The sequence below is a fragment of the Anabrus simplex genome, chromosome 1 (assembly GCF_040414725.1).
Source record: "Anabrus simplex isolate iqAnaSimp1 chromosome 1, ASM4041472v1, whole genome shotgun sequence".
NCBI classification, from domain to species: Eukaryota; Metazoa; Arthropoda; class Insecta; order Orthoptera; family Tettigoniidae; genus Anabrus; species Anabrus simplex.
In genome coordinates, this window is record NC_090265.1 from 289,571,510 (window position 1) to 289,588,963 (window position 17,454).

Genomic DNA, 17,454 nt, shown 5'->3' on the forward strand with positions numbered 1-17,454 from the left:
CTTACAATGTGAAAAAAGCTCATTCCACTTTTTGTAATTTTAACTGTACAAATATTTTGGTGTACACCTTTCTATATTCAATTTTAATGATAAACATCCTTTTGTACATATGCAAAGTAATTCAATTCAAGCACGTACATTTTAAAAGTACTGATATTAATTTTAAGAAATGTAATATTCTCTTTTTCTAATGTCTTTGTCTTACTTCCTAGGCTGATGATGGCATACCCTATTGCCGAAACCAGTCCCAAATAAATGAATATGTGATGACTTTATAATTATCATTATTTTTTGTATTGAATAGGTTGATCCATAATTATTATTTTTTGTATTGAATAGGTTGATCCCCATACCTAACAATTTTGAATGTATTTGTATGAATCTTTAGGGTTGAATTTGGTGCTGAATTCATTTTTGTCGACGATAATGCTTGCCGTCATTGAGGTGCACCAGTGAGGAACTTCATGAGAGAGGTGGGTACCATATGAATTGGCCAGAAAATTCACCGGACATGAATGGCATTGAGCATTCATGGGATAGGTTGAAAATGGTTGTTTTGATTGTTCACATTCTCTACAGACACTCCTAGACCAAACTAAAGATGCCGGGTGCAATGGGACCTTCTTCCTCAAGATGACATCAATGTACTGATCGCAAGCATGCTGCAGTGTGTCAGAGATCTGAACAATGCTACAGGAGACCATGCACGGTACTACAGAGTGAAGAAAGGACAACCTTTACTTTAAAAAATGAACACAAATTGTAATCTTTTCATTATTACTGTTTATTTGAGTCTGATATCGAAAGAAAAATGTCTAAGGTTGTAAAAGTTTATATTTCCAGGTTGTGTATGTCTGTGATACAATCAATGATGGGAAAAGTACAAAATAAAGGTAATTGGGAGGCTGAATTAGAGTTAACAGAGAAATATTTTACTCAATTACAATTTACTAATTACCTTTTCAACAAGTAATCAGTAAAATCACAATTACAATTACTTCACAGAATGCGAGTCTTTAAGAAATCACTGATGTTTTTCACATTCGGCTGGAACGATATTAAAATTTGCATTTTTTTACAACAGAGACATTAAGTGGTTATCACCACTAAAAGAGACTAAAGAAACTTTCAAAATGATCGCTCCCAAGCGAAGTTTGCACGTATCATTCATGTTCTCATTATTTTCAGGGCCAACTAATTATAAATATTTATTCAAATAGGGGAATAAAAATTCCTTAACCCCATCACCGACATATGTTTATTCCAGTTCCATTCTCGACCATGTGGTTCACGAGTATCTAAATCTCAACCAGTAACCACAAGAAACTGCAAGTTAATTAACAAGTGTGTGTCGTATCCCAGACATTATACCTCTGGCACAACAATGTGTGAGTGCCGGGGCTCCAAAGTAGCCAAACACTTGATGCGATGTATATCGATTACTACAATATAACGATTACTAAAATGTAATTATTACAATTTTATTTCAAAAAGTATATTATGAGTAAATTACGAGTAAAAGTTACATTTTATGAAAAGTTATGTTTACAAGTAAAACTGACTTAAAAGTTTCACTGTTACAAGTAATTCAATTACTTTTACTCATTTACTTCCCAACTCTGGAGACAATAAAGAACATTCTGTAACTTTATCATTCGATTGCACCCTTGATATTCCAAACTTCTTTTTCTTTTATGGTGTGTATGCAAAGGAAAATTATGACCCTTTTAAATTCCTTCATAAACTACAAACACATGCGCTCTAATATTAAAAATCTTATAATCATAATATGAATGAAAATCATTCAGCCAAATATCCTGGCTCTAACTATTCATATTAATAAAACTGTCAAACTACATTACTTTCTCCTTTGGCTTTTCTACACTTGCTTTCTTCCCCTTTCCACCCTTTTTTTTCTTGGCCTGAGGACTTTCAACAGGAGGAGGAACTGAGGCATATGCAGGAGCCAAAAAAGATAGATCACCAGTAAAGGTTTGAGGCTGTTGTGTAGGTATTTGCTCTGGTAGCTGGACTGAGGATTCTTTGGGGATGGTTTCGTGTAGTGATGCAGATGCTTTTTCCTCAGAGGGCTCAACAGAAGAGACTTCTTGTATAGTTTCAGGGTGTGGTGGGGATGTTCCCTCAGAAAGCGCATCAGATGGTTCCGATATGGATGCCTTTTCCTCCAAGGATGGGACAGGAAGATCTTCAGGTATTGGTTCAGGAGGTAAATCATCATCTCCTCCTTCAGTTTCTATTACCATTTTTAAGCAGTTTTCCTCTGAAGAACGAGTATCTTATATTCTGAAACAAAAACAAAAGCCATGATAAACATATAATACAACCTAATACACAAAAATAAATATGCACAAGACATATTATATATTCCAAATGTTAAGCAATCAATTAGAGGTAAGATAGAGTGAAACTTTGGATTGCAAGAAAATTGGTCTGCGAGTGCTTTGCTACACAAGCAAAAATTTAAAATGAATTCCACCTTGATAAATAAAAGTAGTGCTGATCTATCTGCTGAGTGTCACATAACCACAACTGAGTCAAACATTTTGCCCTCCCCTTTCCTTCATGCTAAATAAATAAATAAATGGCGTAAGGCTTTTAGTGCCGGGAGTGTCTGAGGACAAGTTTGGCTCGCCAGATGCAGGTCTTTTGATTTGACTCCCGTAGGCGACCTGCGCATCGTGATGATGAAATGATGATGAAGACGACACATACACCCAGCCCCCGTGCCAGCGAAATTAACCAATTAAGGTTAAAATTCCCGACCCTGCCGGGAATCGAACCCAGGACCCCTGTGACCAAAGGCCAGCACGCTAACCATTTAGCCATGGAGCCGGACTCCTTCATGCTGTGCAATAGTGAATAATCTTCTCTTATGCTTGAATTCAGTTAGCATGCCTTGCGCATATAGTCAACATCCATATGAGCATATATGTACTCTGCTGTATACTATAGCATTGTAGTCACATGTGTGCACTGAATTTATTTGTGTCCAAGTCTAGTGATTGTTATTTAGTAACTTTACTACAGCAATGGGCCCTGTGAAGAAAATAAGAAGAGGAAGACTAAGAAGAAGGAGATTATTATGGTGAAAGTTAAGGAAATCGAGGTGTAAAGAAGGTATGTATATGCCCGATGTTGCAAAATTTTACATATGAAGTCTACATCAAATATTTGTACAATATATGACCTGTTGAACGGAAAGGGACCCAAAGAAGACAATGGAAATTTTACAGCAGAGCTGAATAAAAGTGTCTGCGGTGTAAAAATTGCATTTCTATATTTTGACTCTTGCATTACCTATGGGTCTTCTTAACAAACTAAGTTATGCAGCAGTTTGAGTTTTTACCACTCAATGTCATGAAAACTTTGTACATTTGGTAAGAAAATTAGCAAAAGCTGTAACGGCATTTTCCTCAAAATATAGTTTTCTTAATAGCAACATTCAACTTCTGAAGTATTGCACCTAGAAGCATGAACCCTTTTTTAAATATTTGATATCTTATACCAGTTTTAAAACCACAAGAATCTCAAAATTGAAAAATAAGACTTTGGGCCCCTTTCTGTGCAACAGGTCACATATTAAAGAAGACAGAAAAACTAAAGGGTCTGGATGCAGCAAAAGGAGTCCTGAGAGTATCAAGGCAATGGCCACATGTTTTAGAAGATGTAGATCAGTATATATTTTTGGGTTGTGGATCGAATCGTTCATATTTTATTTATTTCTCATGGGAAACCTTTATATATGAGTGCTTTGGATTATAAGGCCATTTACAGAAAAAATTATGTTTGCAATTCAAGGCTTTACTGGAGTTTGTATAACTTTTTCCAATCTTGATATTGACATGTGGCATTCTGATGGAAAGACCATTAGATTGAAAAGTAACAAAATTTGGAGTTCCAAAGTTAAATCATTTCACTATCATTGGTCTGCTGTGAGAATTTTTACCCAGAAATGATCCATCTTTACATATCAGGGAAATTTTGGGATTATACCTTAACTCATGACCCAGTGAAGGCCAAGTGCAGGGAAACCAGCAATAACATCAGTGAGAGATGATAATTGTGGCACAGTGGTGAAAACGAGGATGGGATCAACAGTAAGCAAAGCAATAAAGTCGGTGAATAGTTGAGGCTTGCGATAAGGAAGCTCCTAGAAGAAGCTGGAAGCTGATTAACAATGGATCAGGTGCCTAGAACTACCTGGAATTGAGACCTACAAGAATCTTCTGCGGACGAATACAAAGAGTGGAACTGGTTCATGCCAATCATTCTCGAGTGCGTCAATTGCGAGGGAAAATAAGCAGTTACCAGATGGCTGCAAATCCGTGATAAAGTCATTCATCGGGAGGGAGTCGGTCAGATTTGCTTGCTAGATGTGAACTGTTCTGGAATAACACTAGGCTGTGAGAAGCCATGGAGAGAGAGAGGGGGGGGGGGGGGGGGGAGTGTGAACTCAAACACGAGTGAACTTGAAATGATATAGATGTTGATTCACATAGGGAACTTGAAATATTTGTCCTGAATGAGTACATTTATAATACCAATATAAATGGTCCATTATTGGACATTATAAATTTTCCAGCTAACTCATTCTTGGTTGCCTGCATTTTGCCCTCATGTGCCAAGTTGGGCTTATCAGTTGGTACTTAGCACACCTACCAAGACGCAAGGATAGTGCATACCGTGGAGGCCACTGCATAGGCTACTTGAAGCCACTAGCAGTGCCAATGCACTGTCAGAGACTATGTCTCACTTCCAAAAATTGATGCCTGCCTGGCCATCAGATGATACAGATATTGATTCCCATAGGGAACTTGAAATATTTGTCCTGAATGAGTAAATTTATAATGCCTTGCGTCTTGGTAGGTGTGCTAAGTACCAACTGATAAGCCCAACTTGGCACACGAGGGCGAAACGCAGGCAACCAAGAATGAGTTAGCTGGAAAATTTATAATGTCCAAAAATGGACCATTTATATTGGTATTATAAATTTACTCATTCAGGACAAATATTTCAAGTTCCCTATGGGAATCAACATCTATATCATCTGATGGCCAGGCAGGCATCAATTTTTGGAAGTGAGACATTGTCTCTGACAGCGCATTGGCACTGCTGGTGGCTTCAAGTAGCCTATGCAGTGGCCTCCACAGTATGCACTAGCCTTGCGTCTTGGTAGGTGTGCTAAGTACCAACTGATAAGCCCAACTTGGAACACGAGAGCGAAACGCAGGCAACCAAGAATGAGTTAGCTGGAAAATGTATAATGTCCAATAATTGACCATTTATATTGAACTTGAAATTGCAACTAGTATTTCAATAAATTTAGTGGACAGTAAAATGCACTACCTCTCTGTGTAGCAATTTTAGTTTCAAAGACCCTGATAACCCATCACAATACACTCAGTAGATATTTCACATACCATTCCATTCACCAGAATGATGTTTTTTTTCTTCTTCTAGTTGCTTTACGTCGCACCGACACAGATAGGTCTTATGACGACGACAGGATAGGAAAGGCCTAGGAGTTGGAAGGAAGCGGCTGTGGCCTTCATTAAGGTACAGCCCCAGCATTTACCTGGTGTGAAATTAGGAAACCATGAAAAACCATTTTCAGGGCTGCCGGCAGTGGGATTCGAACCCACTATCTCCCGGATGCAAGCTCAGAGCCGCATGCCCCTGGCTGCAAAGCCAACTCACCTGGTAATGATGTTATTAACCCCTAAATGAAACATCTAGTTCAAGAAAACATCTGTAGAGAAAATTAACCTAGAACATAACCCTAGACTTCCCAACAAATAAAACTATGTCATTACAGTTCTTTTGATAAAATAAATACATACATATAAGCATATGTCTCAACAATGTATTATTATGTTTTCAGCTTGGTGAGGCCATTTTTTGTAATTCTTTGTAGAGTTGATTTCAGTGGTATTTCTCATGTGTTTAATTCTTCAATTATACTGAATACAAACCATAATGTCAACAAACTAAAACGAGTACAGAGGGTAGTAAATATTAAAATTACAAAATACAACGGACAAATTTAATGAAATATTTGGGGATATTAATTGACAGCAGGTTCAGATTCAAATTCAATAGACATATACAACATACAGCTGAGTCTATGAAAATGATACACACCTTGTAAAAGTCAGCTAAAATTAAATGAATATTGTGTTCCTATGTAATGAGTATCATTTACAAAGGAGCAATACTTCCATTACTCTTGTATGGAGTTCACATTTGGGTAGACGCCTTAAATACAAACCATAATATCAAGAAACTAAAACAAGTACAGAGGGTAGTAAATATTAAAATTACACAAGCCTTCAGAACAACGTCACATGAAGCATTATGCATACTAGTTGGAATGACTCCAATTAATATTAAACTTTTGGAAATTGCAAATGATTACAATATAATTGAAGAATTAAACACATGAGAGATACCACTGAAGTTGACTCTACAAAGAATTTTAAAAATTGGCCTCACCAAGCTGAAAACATAATAATACAAGACAAGAAGGATGAAGTATTGTATACAGTCCAGATGCACACATACAGCAGCAAAACTGAGTCATATCTTGGATCTGGAATAGCTATATGTTTCAACTCTGAACTAACTCACCAACTTAGGTTCAAATTATATAATAGATACTCAAACAATCAAGCTGAACAAGTTGCAATACTGAAGACCATTGAGAAGTTACAAGACATAGACAATATACATGAAAAATCTACTGTAATACACACTGACAGTAAAATAACCGTGGATCCTTTACAAAACAACTGCAAGCATGATACACTAATAGAAGAAATACAAAGTATTTTACAATATCTTCATCAAGAATTTGGATCATACATTTTACATGGATCAAGGCTCATGAAGGAAATGAACTCACAGACCATCTGGCCAAACAAGCTGCAAACAACCTGGACTTAGAAGTGGTTCACAATCAAACACCTATTTGTACAATCAAACAAGGCCCGAAGGAGGAAACCATTCAATTGTGGGAGAGCAAGTGAGAAAATACTACAAACAGAAGCATAACAAAATCATACTTTTCTAATGTAGGGCTAGGACTGGGAAGGAAGCGGCCATGGCCTTAATTAAGGTACAGCCCCAGCATTTGCCTGGTGTGAAAATGGGAAACCACGGAAAACCATTTTAAGGGCTGCCGACAGTGGGGTTCGAACCTATTATCTCCCGAATACTGGATACTGGCCGCACTTAAGCGACTGCAGCTATCGAGCTCGGAGGACTGAAAATTAAACTAAACCTAAGTCATAATATGACAGCTATGCTGGTTTATGCATACAGCTTCATGGCCATGGAAAATTTCCTGAATACTTCTCTAACGTTCAAAATAACAGAAGACCCTACAGGTGTGTGTGGTAAAACAAATCATCAGATAGTTGACTGGCCAGTGGCCCACCGAGTTTATAACACTTACAAAGGTCACCTCTCTCGGTGTTGAGTAACTTACACCCCCTGACAGACGAGCAACTCTGGTCAAGTACAAGAGGGATTGTTCAGACTGTGAGTAGAAGAAGCGAACTCCGCCCAGCTTTCGTATTAGGACTGGCAAAGAGAATTTTTCAGCCATACTCGACAGCCCAGCAAGCCATTCAGTCATCAATGGGACTGTTGCCAGGTTACTACAGCCTATGAAGTCTCACCATCTCTGAAGGGTAATAGGAGCAGCAGACGGGGTAACCTATTCCATCCAAGGACAGACTAACCTAACCGCTAAATGTATGAGTATGCCTATTGTAATTGACGTTGCAGTGATTCAGAACCTGACACCTGACATCATTAGGTCATGACTTTCTGGTGGAATACAATGATCCTAGAATATGCAGCTCATGAAGTCGTGGGAAAAGACAGACGTCTGAGGGTTGCCTGGCACGATGGAAATCTTCGGACTCGCAAGGATACGGAAGTCGACGTAAACCTGGGAGATATCCAGTTAACACATCTTCGATCAAGTGAAGAAGAGGAATCCGGAAATCATCACCAATAAAATACGACGGACTACCATGGTAACGCACACCACTGAATGCAGTGTTTCCTCACCCATCAAGCAACTTCCATATCCAATCAACCCGGATAAGCGCAACTTCGTATACCAGAAGATTCAAGAGATGGAAGGGCAAGGTCTCATCGAACCCTATATATCCTTTTGGGCTTCAGCTATCATCATACTGAAGGAGAAGGAGAAGAAGAAGAATGGGGAGTATCGACTGTGTGTGGACTTCCGCAGGTTGAACGAGAAGACCGTTAGCAATGCCTTCCCCATGTCTGACCTGAAAGACTCGCTGAAACAAGTAAGTGGGCCTAGGATTTTCAGCACACTGGATCTCAACTCCGGATACTGGCAAGTGGAGGTCGAGGAAAGTTCTAGACCACTGACTGCCTTCATGACGCCGAGAGGATTGTACCAGTTTGCAGTAATGCCCTTTGGATTGAACACACAGAACACACAACACCTCTCAGCCAAGCACTCACAGGTAGCACGTCACGGAGAGCCTAGCACGGCCATCAAGCTCGCACCCTGCAACAGCCAGCTCACCAGCCGCCAAGCAAAATTCAAGCCCCGCTTAGCCTGCCAGCCAATCAGCGGGCAAGACGAAGCACCGTACACCGAGCAAGCCAGCACCCTGCTAGAAGCCAGCTCGCCACCGCCAAGAGACACCTTGTACCTCCGCACAGCCTGCCAACCAATCAGAGGGCAGGACCAAGACCAACAGCCATATCAGCCAGCCTGCTTTACCAATGTGTGGGCAAACGAGCAATTCTGTCTAGTGCTCAGTGCGGTCATCAGTTCGTATCTTGTCTTGGCATGATCCAATTAAAACTAAACCTGACACGACTGGTGCCCACTGAGTGCGCCAATTCAGACGCAGGTCCTCGAAAGAATTTGACCATTTCCAGTGCTTCACAGCACCCCTGACCCTACTAAGCCACAGTTCCTAACCCTGAGCTGGGATAATTCTGGTGGATCGAGTAGCCAGAATCCCAGCCCTTCCCATCCCCATCATGAGTACCGACTCCAGTTTCGATTACAGTAACTGGTCCTGGAAATCACCTACCAGCCCCAAAACCGAACCCCCCTAACAGAAAAGGATTATGAAACCCCGTTTCACTACATCCGTTTTGATTTCCCATTCCCTACCTCAGAAAAATGTGACATCCTAATAATACCACTCCAAACATCCAGACCAGTCCCACTTGCCAGAAAAGCCATACTACAGTCAATCAAACCCATCCTGGAAGATCTCATCGCTGTCACTGAAGAAACCCACAATAACCTGCTCCTAATCACTCTTATTAAGAACAAATTCACCTCCATCATCATGGAAACTATCCAGAATGCAGCACTCCCGCAACCTATTATGATCAACCCCCTCCACTGCACATCCAACCCAAACTTCATCCCCGCATCTTATCCAGAAACACAAGACGCCAGCACCTTAACTGACCCTAAACCACCAACCCGCTCCAGAACTATCCAAACTGATAAACAGAAACCAATCCCAAAAACCAAGACTCAACTAATCCAAACTAAACCACTAGAAACCCCTCCCGCACCCACCCCCACTCTTCCGCCATCCACACCAGTCAAATCCACAACAGTCCAAACCGACCCAGAAACATCACCAACTAATCCACCACCACCCACCCAATCTGCAGAAGCTCAAACCAACCAACAGCCATCACTCACAGACACCCACACACAAACAAAGAGCAGACATAAAAAACCTGCTCACACAGCACCACCTCACCACCGAACCCAGACTCCTTCACACTCATCCTTCATCACACAGTGCTTTAATTGCCTGAAATTGAACTACGTAGCAAGTTCCTGCTCTAAATCCACCCGATGCAATAGGTGTGGTGGTGCTCACCACCACACAGATAGTAAGATGCCATGGGACCAGGCGAGGTGCGCCAACTGCCAAGGCAGTCATGCCGCCTCGCTTCCTGGCTGCCCATACATCAAGAGCACAATAAAAGCACACTACAGACAATCCAGATACTTACATCCAACCACACAACCACCCCCGCTACTCAGCCTACCGATCCCACCACCCACGAACCGAACCCGGGACCTATGATTACTCTCCCCACCCCACCCACCCCAGATGCAACCACCCTTCTCCAGCTATTACTGCTAAACCTAATCTCAACCCAAACCAGACCACTCCCAACGCCCACCCGCAACACCATGATGCCCCCAAGTAACTGCCCCCACCAAGCAAACAACCCCACTAAGTCCAGCGTAAGAACCATGAAAACTCCTCACTTCCTCCTACAACAGCCAAAGCACATCCTACTACAATCAAAACCCTCAATCAATCAAATACGCACCCACAAAACAGACATCACCTCCACCTAAAAGAAGCACTGGAAACAGACAGGACGCCTAGGCAGGATGCACTCAAAACTGCTGCGACTTCAAATGCTGTTATTTTCTAAAACTTAAATAGTGTCACCAACAACGACACACCAGAATGTGTGATTTAAATGCACACATTCCAGCGAACAATCCAGCGACAAGGCCCGATACAGTTAAGCAACATCGGGCATGGTCAGGGTTTGGATGGGTCACCATCCAGGCTCGGCTCTTTCCGCTGGTCCCTAAAAACTTTTAGAAATACTCCTAATACAGCCATGGCACAAAACGTGCAATGTAACATTTGTCATTCTTTTTGCACTTAACCGTAACCACGAAACAGTAATTAATTTCACCATTTTTTATTATTATTATTATTATTATTATTATTATTATTATTACTTCGTTATGCCCGTTTACAGAGCGTGTTGGAACTTGTTAGCTTGATGATGGTTTTCCTTTCTTCTTCTCCTCCCAAAATCTCTTCATGAACTTGCTATGCTGTTTCTTACGTTCTTCCGTCCATTGTTTCCCTGTGGTTCTTTTAGCCTTTTCCGTGAACGTGTGCTTTGCAACCAGATTCCCAAAAGTCTTGCAATCCCTGATGACATCTTCTGTGATGTTCATTTCTTTTAAGTCCTGCTTTATTTCCTCAAACCAGCTTATTTTGACCTTCTTTGAATTAATTATACCAAGCAATCTTTTTGCATATCTAGTGTCGTCCATTCTACAGATGTGGCCATAGAATTTCAATCGTCTCCTGCGTACGGTATCGGTGAACTTGTCGATTGCTTTGTACAAATCTACAGTTTTTCTTTTGATCCATTTACATGAACGGGGCCATATATTTTCCTCAGAATTTTTCGTTCTTGTTTTTCAATTTCATCAATTTTAGAGTGGCCTCCTAGAGATGTGGTTTCTGAGGCATACCAGGCTTCCGGAAGAACAACAGTCTTGTAATGCCAAAGTTTTGCATTTCGTGTGTTACGACCGCGCTACTACGTCTTACCTTCTGCCGCATTCTTCTGCTTGCTCGCCCAGCTGTTCACTAACTGGCCTGCTATCTCACACTGCTGCTTCCTCGTTGTGACGTCACACCTACGTATTTTTCATCGAGTAACTTCTCGAATATGTTCACCACCTATATAAGCAAGCTATTCCTTACTCTCGGCGGTCAGACATTCAGTTGGAAAACAACTCGAGTGGAGAGAGCGGAACTGTTCCCCAACGGCTGGTCCGTTGCGACGTTTTACCTACTTTTATTTGTGAATTGCTGCATTGATTTATCAACAGACTGGGTGAGCAAAAGTTATAACCTTTTATATCTTTCGCTCTCAGTATCAAGATTTGAACTTTGAATGTTGAATTATTTGGGGTTTCGTGGTTTCAATTCTAACTAAGTCCTTCAGACTGGAACCTTTTATCAACCTCATGCGCCAGAATCAACTGTGCTTGGACAAGTGAGAGTAGTGTTGCCACACCTTGAACTTTTCACTGACCCGAGTGGTCATTTACATTGCCAACGTGATAGCGTCTAAGCAGCCTGGAAGGATCCCCCCCCCCCCTCTTCATTCCTTTTTTTGTCTCTTCTTCCCTCCTTACTCCGCTTTCTTTTTCTTTCCTTTTCTTCCTTTCGGATATTGAGTACTAAAAATTCTTGTCCTCCGATGCGCTATAACCTTCCTGCCCTCCTTTGGGTGCAAAATCGAGATTGTAAGGGTGGCCTTAAATCATTGTTTATATAAAGATTTAGTGCCTTTGTTTCTTAATTAAAGTGTTTGTGTACTTATATAGGTGTTGATTATAGTTTTCCCTGTCAAACCTTGCTCTTGGGCTTTTCTTGAAAGTCATAATAATAGATCCCAAGAAATCTTAATAATTATTATTCTTGTTTGTGTCTTGGTTGTCAAACGGGCTGAGCCCTTATCAAAAGTTTGTAATTCCCCTTTTTTGCTTGTTGTACCCTGCTTATTCTAGTCATTTGAAGTTTAAAATACAACTTGTTTTAAAACCATTCTCCTCTTCTTACATTTGGTCAGTTGTGCGTTCTCTCTCATTCTTTACCTTTCCCTTTTCCTTTCTTCTTTTTAAAACAAAATTGTACTTACCACGGACACCCCTCTCGGGTAGCCCGCCGTGGCGTCCACTGGCTCTGCTGATTGGTGAATGATAAAATCTGATATACTAGGTTTCACCCAACGAGGCATTGACCGCAAGTCTTTCCGTGGTTCGACAAGTCGCCACCAGTGAAATAACTTTGGTTTACCTTGAGCGTTGTGGTGTCCCAATGATTATCTTTTGACGATCTTTGTTGTTATGGGTCGACCATCTCATTTTCTATGCTAAGGTTTTCGTTCCTTTTGCCACTGGTATGAATAAAATATTTATTGGCACCCCACATTGACTCTTCACGCCACACTTGACATCACTCTTTTATTGTAGTGGTTCCATGTTATTCGGTATGCTTTCAGGAGTTTGGTGGCTCTTTCTAAATTAGCTTTCCTGTCCAATCCGGATGGTACAATGATTTCTCCTAGATATTTGAAGGAAGGGACCTGTGTGATTATTATTATTATTATTATTATTATTATTATTATTATTATTATTATTATTATTATCACCATCTATATACTTATTATTCTTATACTTATTTTCACAAACAGGCCAGTTGAGGAGCGCAATAGCACACTGGTACAGGCACCGTAAAGGCCCCCTCGGGGGTTCGAACTGAACTATAGGGAATGCTCCTGCCACCTTCATGCGACTGATGGATAAGGTATTATCAGGATATGTGGGAGTTTTTTGCCAAGTGTACCTCGACGACATTTTAATTCACAGCAAGAAGTTTCAAGAATACTTTGTACATCTGAGGAAAGTGCTGGGACTGAAGATTCATGGACTGACTTGCCAACTGAAGAAGTGCTACTTCGCCCAGTCCTGCGTAGAATATTTTGGCCATGTCCTAACCTCTGAAGGCTTAGAAAGGCAACCGGAGAAGAATCTGGCGATCGATGAAGCTGAACGCCCGCAGACTAAGCGACAAGTACGACAGTTCCTTGGCTTGTGTGGATGGTATAGCAGTTTCGTGCCACACTTTGAAGAGAAGGCAATACCACTCACTGATCTACTCCATAACAACTGCCCGTTTTGATGGACCAGCAAAGAAGAGGCAGCATTCCAAGGCATTAAGGTTGCGATATGCAATGCTCCCGGTCTAGCCCATCCCGACCCTCAGCGGAAGATATGCCTGCAGACGGACGCCAGCCACTCCGGCTTAGGAGCACTGTTATTCCAGGAGAGAACAGACAGTGGAAGGGACATCATCGGGTATGCTAGCAGGAAGCTATCTCCCACCGAACAACTCTACTGCACTGCTGAGAAGGAAGCCTTAGCCGTGGTGTGGGCCATGGGAAAATTCAGAGGCTACTTGAAGGGAAGGAAGTTCTAGCTCTACACCGATAATGCCGCTCTCAAATGGTTAAACTCAGTCTCTGGCTCAAAATGTAAATTGATGAAATGGCGTATGGCTTTTAGAGCCAGGAGTGTCCGAGGACAAGTTTGGCTCGCCAGGTTCAGGTCTTTTGATTTGACTCCCGTAGGCGACCTGCGTGTCGTGAAGAGGATGAAATGATGATGAAGACAACACACACACCCAGCCCCCTTGTCAGCAAAATTAACCAACGATGGTTAAAATTCCCGACCCTGCCGGGAATCGAACCCGGGACCCCTGTGACCAAAGGCCAGCACGCTAACCATTTAGTCTTGGAGCCGGACATCTAAATTGATGCGATGGGCTCTGTTAATCGCAGAATTTGATTTCCATGTGTGTCACGTTCCAGGACCAACGAACATAGGAGCAGACAGCTTATCTAGGCACCCGGCGATGGAACCTGAAGATAGGAGCACCATTGTCAAGAGGGAGTTCCCACAAAAAAATCAGAGCGAGCCTAAGGAACCTGTCCTTATGACCATCAAGAAGGAACTTGATCTGAGAGTAATCAAACAGTGGCAAGAAAAAGACAAGCCCTGTAGGACCATGACTCAGTGGATTAGGAGACAGAACACCGATAGTCAACTTGTCCCAAGGGAATTCAAGATGTGCTACAAGAACTTCCGGGTTGACAGAGGACTCTTGATGTAAAGGTCGCACCTCTCTGACATGCCTGCAGTAGTGGTGATTCCCAGACAGCACACAATGGACTGCTTTGAGAAGTTCCACGACAGCACTGCAGCCGGACATCCAGGAGGCGAAGAGACATATCAGTCTATCCGACGAAGATTCTTCTGGGTCAACATGCAGAAAGACATCCTGGACTACGTGAAGGGGTTCTACATCAGTGCCTGCTCCAAGGCGAGCAACAGGAAGGCAGATTCCAGCCAACGAGGAAGATGGCCACAACGCCCGTGGAAGGTCATAGCCCTGGACTTGATGGGTCCTCACCCTAGAATACCACGGGGTAAAACAGGATTCCTAGTAATCACCGACCTCTTCACAAGATGGACTGAGGCCTTTCCAATACCTGAAGCCACAACGGGACGCATCACCAGCCTGCTACAAGACGAGGTATTCAGCCGCTACGGTTTTCCACGGTCTATTCTATCAGACAATGGGAGTCAGTTCACGTCGAGGAAGTGGCAGCAAATGATGACAGAATGGGGTGTGGAGCACTCGACCACCCCTATTTACAACCCAAGGGCCAATCCAACAGAACGATGAAACCAGGAGCTGAAAAGGATGCTACGGGTCCACCTGATAAGCAAAGAACATCGACTGTGGGACCGTCAGATACCGCAGTCACTCTTTGCCCTGCGATGACGCATCAACCGTGTCACCGGTTATTCCCCAACGGAGCTGTTCCTTGGTCGACAGCGATACAGCATCGAGGATTGGGAGATTCGTCCACCACCCTCTTCGGGTCAAGATGATACAGCTGTTCCCCTAGGAAAGTGGTGGCAGCAGCAGCACCAGAACATCAAGGACAAGCAAGCTTTGGCCGAGAAGAGATCCCTTACCCAGGCCAAAGCTCAAGATGTCGAAGAGACCCAAATCTTCCTACCAGGCGCCAACAAGTACTGGGACTTAACCACCCAGTCAGTAATAAGATTGAAGGGTTTCACGCAGGTCTCGCACCTAAGTGGTTGGTCCCATTGAGGTGGATAAACAGCTGGGCCATGGGGTCTACTTACTAAAGACCAACCCTCCTGTCAAGGTCCACGTACTGGAGTTGCAGCAAGTCACCCAACTGCTGTGCATACAGAGTAAGCCTTGAGGAGAGGCTACTAACGACACAACACCATCTGGTCATCATGAGGAGAATGCATTGACTATCGTCAAGGAGGAGGCTGGCAGTGAGGCAACCCCGACCCCCAACATGGCACGAACTGGTCAAGAGGAGCAGAGCACATCCAGTGACATCGAGGAAGAAAGAAGATACAATCTACGTCCAAGGCAAAGTCGATGAGTGTGACAAAGTGTGGAAATTGTTTCAAGTTATAGGGGGGATATTGACGCAAGCGTGATAAACAGATATAACTTGAAAACAATATTCTCTCACCCATGGGTAAATAATGCAAGTATCAAGCTCGAATTATTCATTGTTATTATTTTATGATTATGATTATTATTGTGACTTGTGATGTACATCCATTTAGTATTAGTATTATTATTTACGTAGTCGAATGATTGTATGCTGTGTGAGGTTATGTCATGAAACATGTACTGTACATAAATAATTATATGAGTTCAGTTAATGTAAATATCTGTAAATTAATCAATACTAATATATAAAGATGTAAAGTTTGTTTGTATGTAATGGCTAATCACAGCAACTACTGGACCGATTCTAAAAATTATTTTACTAATGTAAATATTAATTATCCCTGAGGGACATGGGCTATATTTTATTTTCAAAACAATTGGGGGGGGATATAAAAATACTAGGTTAATATAGGTGAAATATCGAATTTGTCATACAAGGACAAGACAAAGCTCAATTAAGCCCCTTGACACAAAGAACAAAACTCGGTATGCCCTGCAGGCCCAAAAACCATGTTTTAAGGTCCTAAAACCAACCGTTATGGAGATATTGGCACCACACTACCCCTACTCTATGAATTGGATAAAGAAATGAACTGCCGTAACCATGGCAACGTCAGCCCCAGTATTCTTACAGCAGTGAGATTATCTACAATATAATCACAAAAACCTAACATGTTACAGACATGAACACTGGTGTTTGGAATCTCTTTTAAAAATAAAGGAACACACATGTTTGTTTTCATAAAATCCACTTAAGGGGTGGGGTGGGGGTGGGGGACATGGAAAGTAGTGAGGAAGGAGTTGAATTCTTTATATGAGGATACATATATCTCAGAAACTGAAGATGTTACAGACATTAAAACTGGTACTTGGATCTCTTTTAAAAATTAATGAAATATTTTTTTTGGGAAATCCACTTAGGGGAGTGAAATAATAAAATAAAAAAAAGTGGGTGAATTTTTAAAATGAGTATCTTCTTCTATTGCTTTTCCCACACCTGTGTGGTCACGGGTGCAAACTGTGTCGCACATGTGGATTTGACCCTGTTTTATGGCTGGATGCCCTTCCTGATGCCAACCCCGTGTGTAGGGATGTAATTACTATTGCGTGTTCCTGTTGTGGTTGGTAATGTGGTGTGTTGAGTGAATATGAAGAGGAGAGCATTGGGACAAACACAAACAACCTGTCACCAAGCCAGATGAATTAATCACGCGTGATTAAAATCCCCGACCCAGCCCGGAATCAAACCCAGAACCCTGTGAACGGCAGGCCTCAATGCTGATCACTTAGCCAAGGAGTGGGGAAGTTTTTAAAATGAGTATATCTACAGAATATCTCATAAACTTAACATGTTACAGACGTGAACATTGGTATTTGTAATTCCCTTTAAAAATAAAGAAATGCATACTTTTTGTTTTCAGAAAATCAACTTAAGCGGGAGATCGAAAATAAGTGAAGAAGGAGTTGAATTCTCTTTATGTGGATACTTATATCTCAA

The 17,454-nt window shown here is 41.7% G+C and overlaps 1 long non-coding RNA gene across 1 annotated transcript in view; it reads right to left on the reverse strand.

Moving 5' to 3' along the window:
- Positions 1-2,306, reverse strand: part of LOC137498542 (uncharacterized) — a 34,833-nt gene extending 32,527 nt beyond the window's left edge. Inside the window, exon 1 of the long non-coding RNA XR_011017823.1 lies at positions 2,262-2,306. This is a non-coding gene — a long non-coding RNA (uncharacterized lncRNA). The remainder of the gene's footprint in view (positions 1-2,261) is intronic.
- Positions 2,307-17,454: the final 15,148 nt, after the last annotated feature.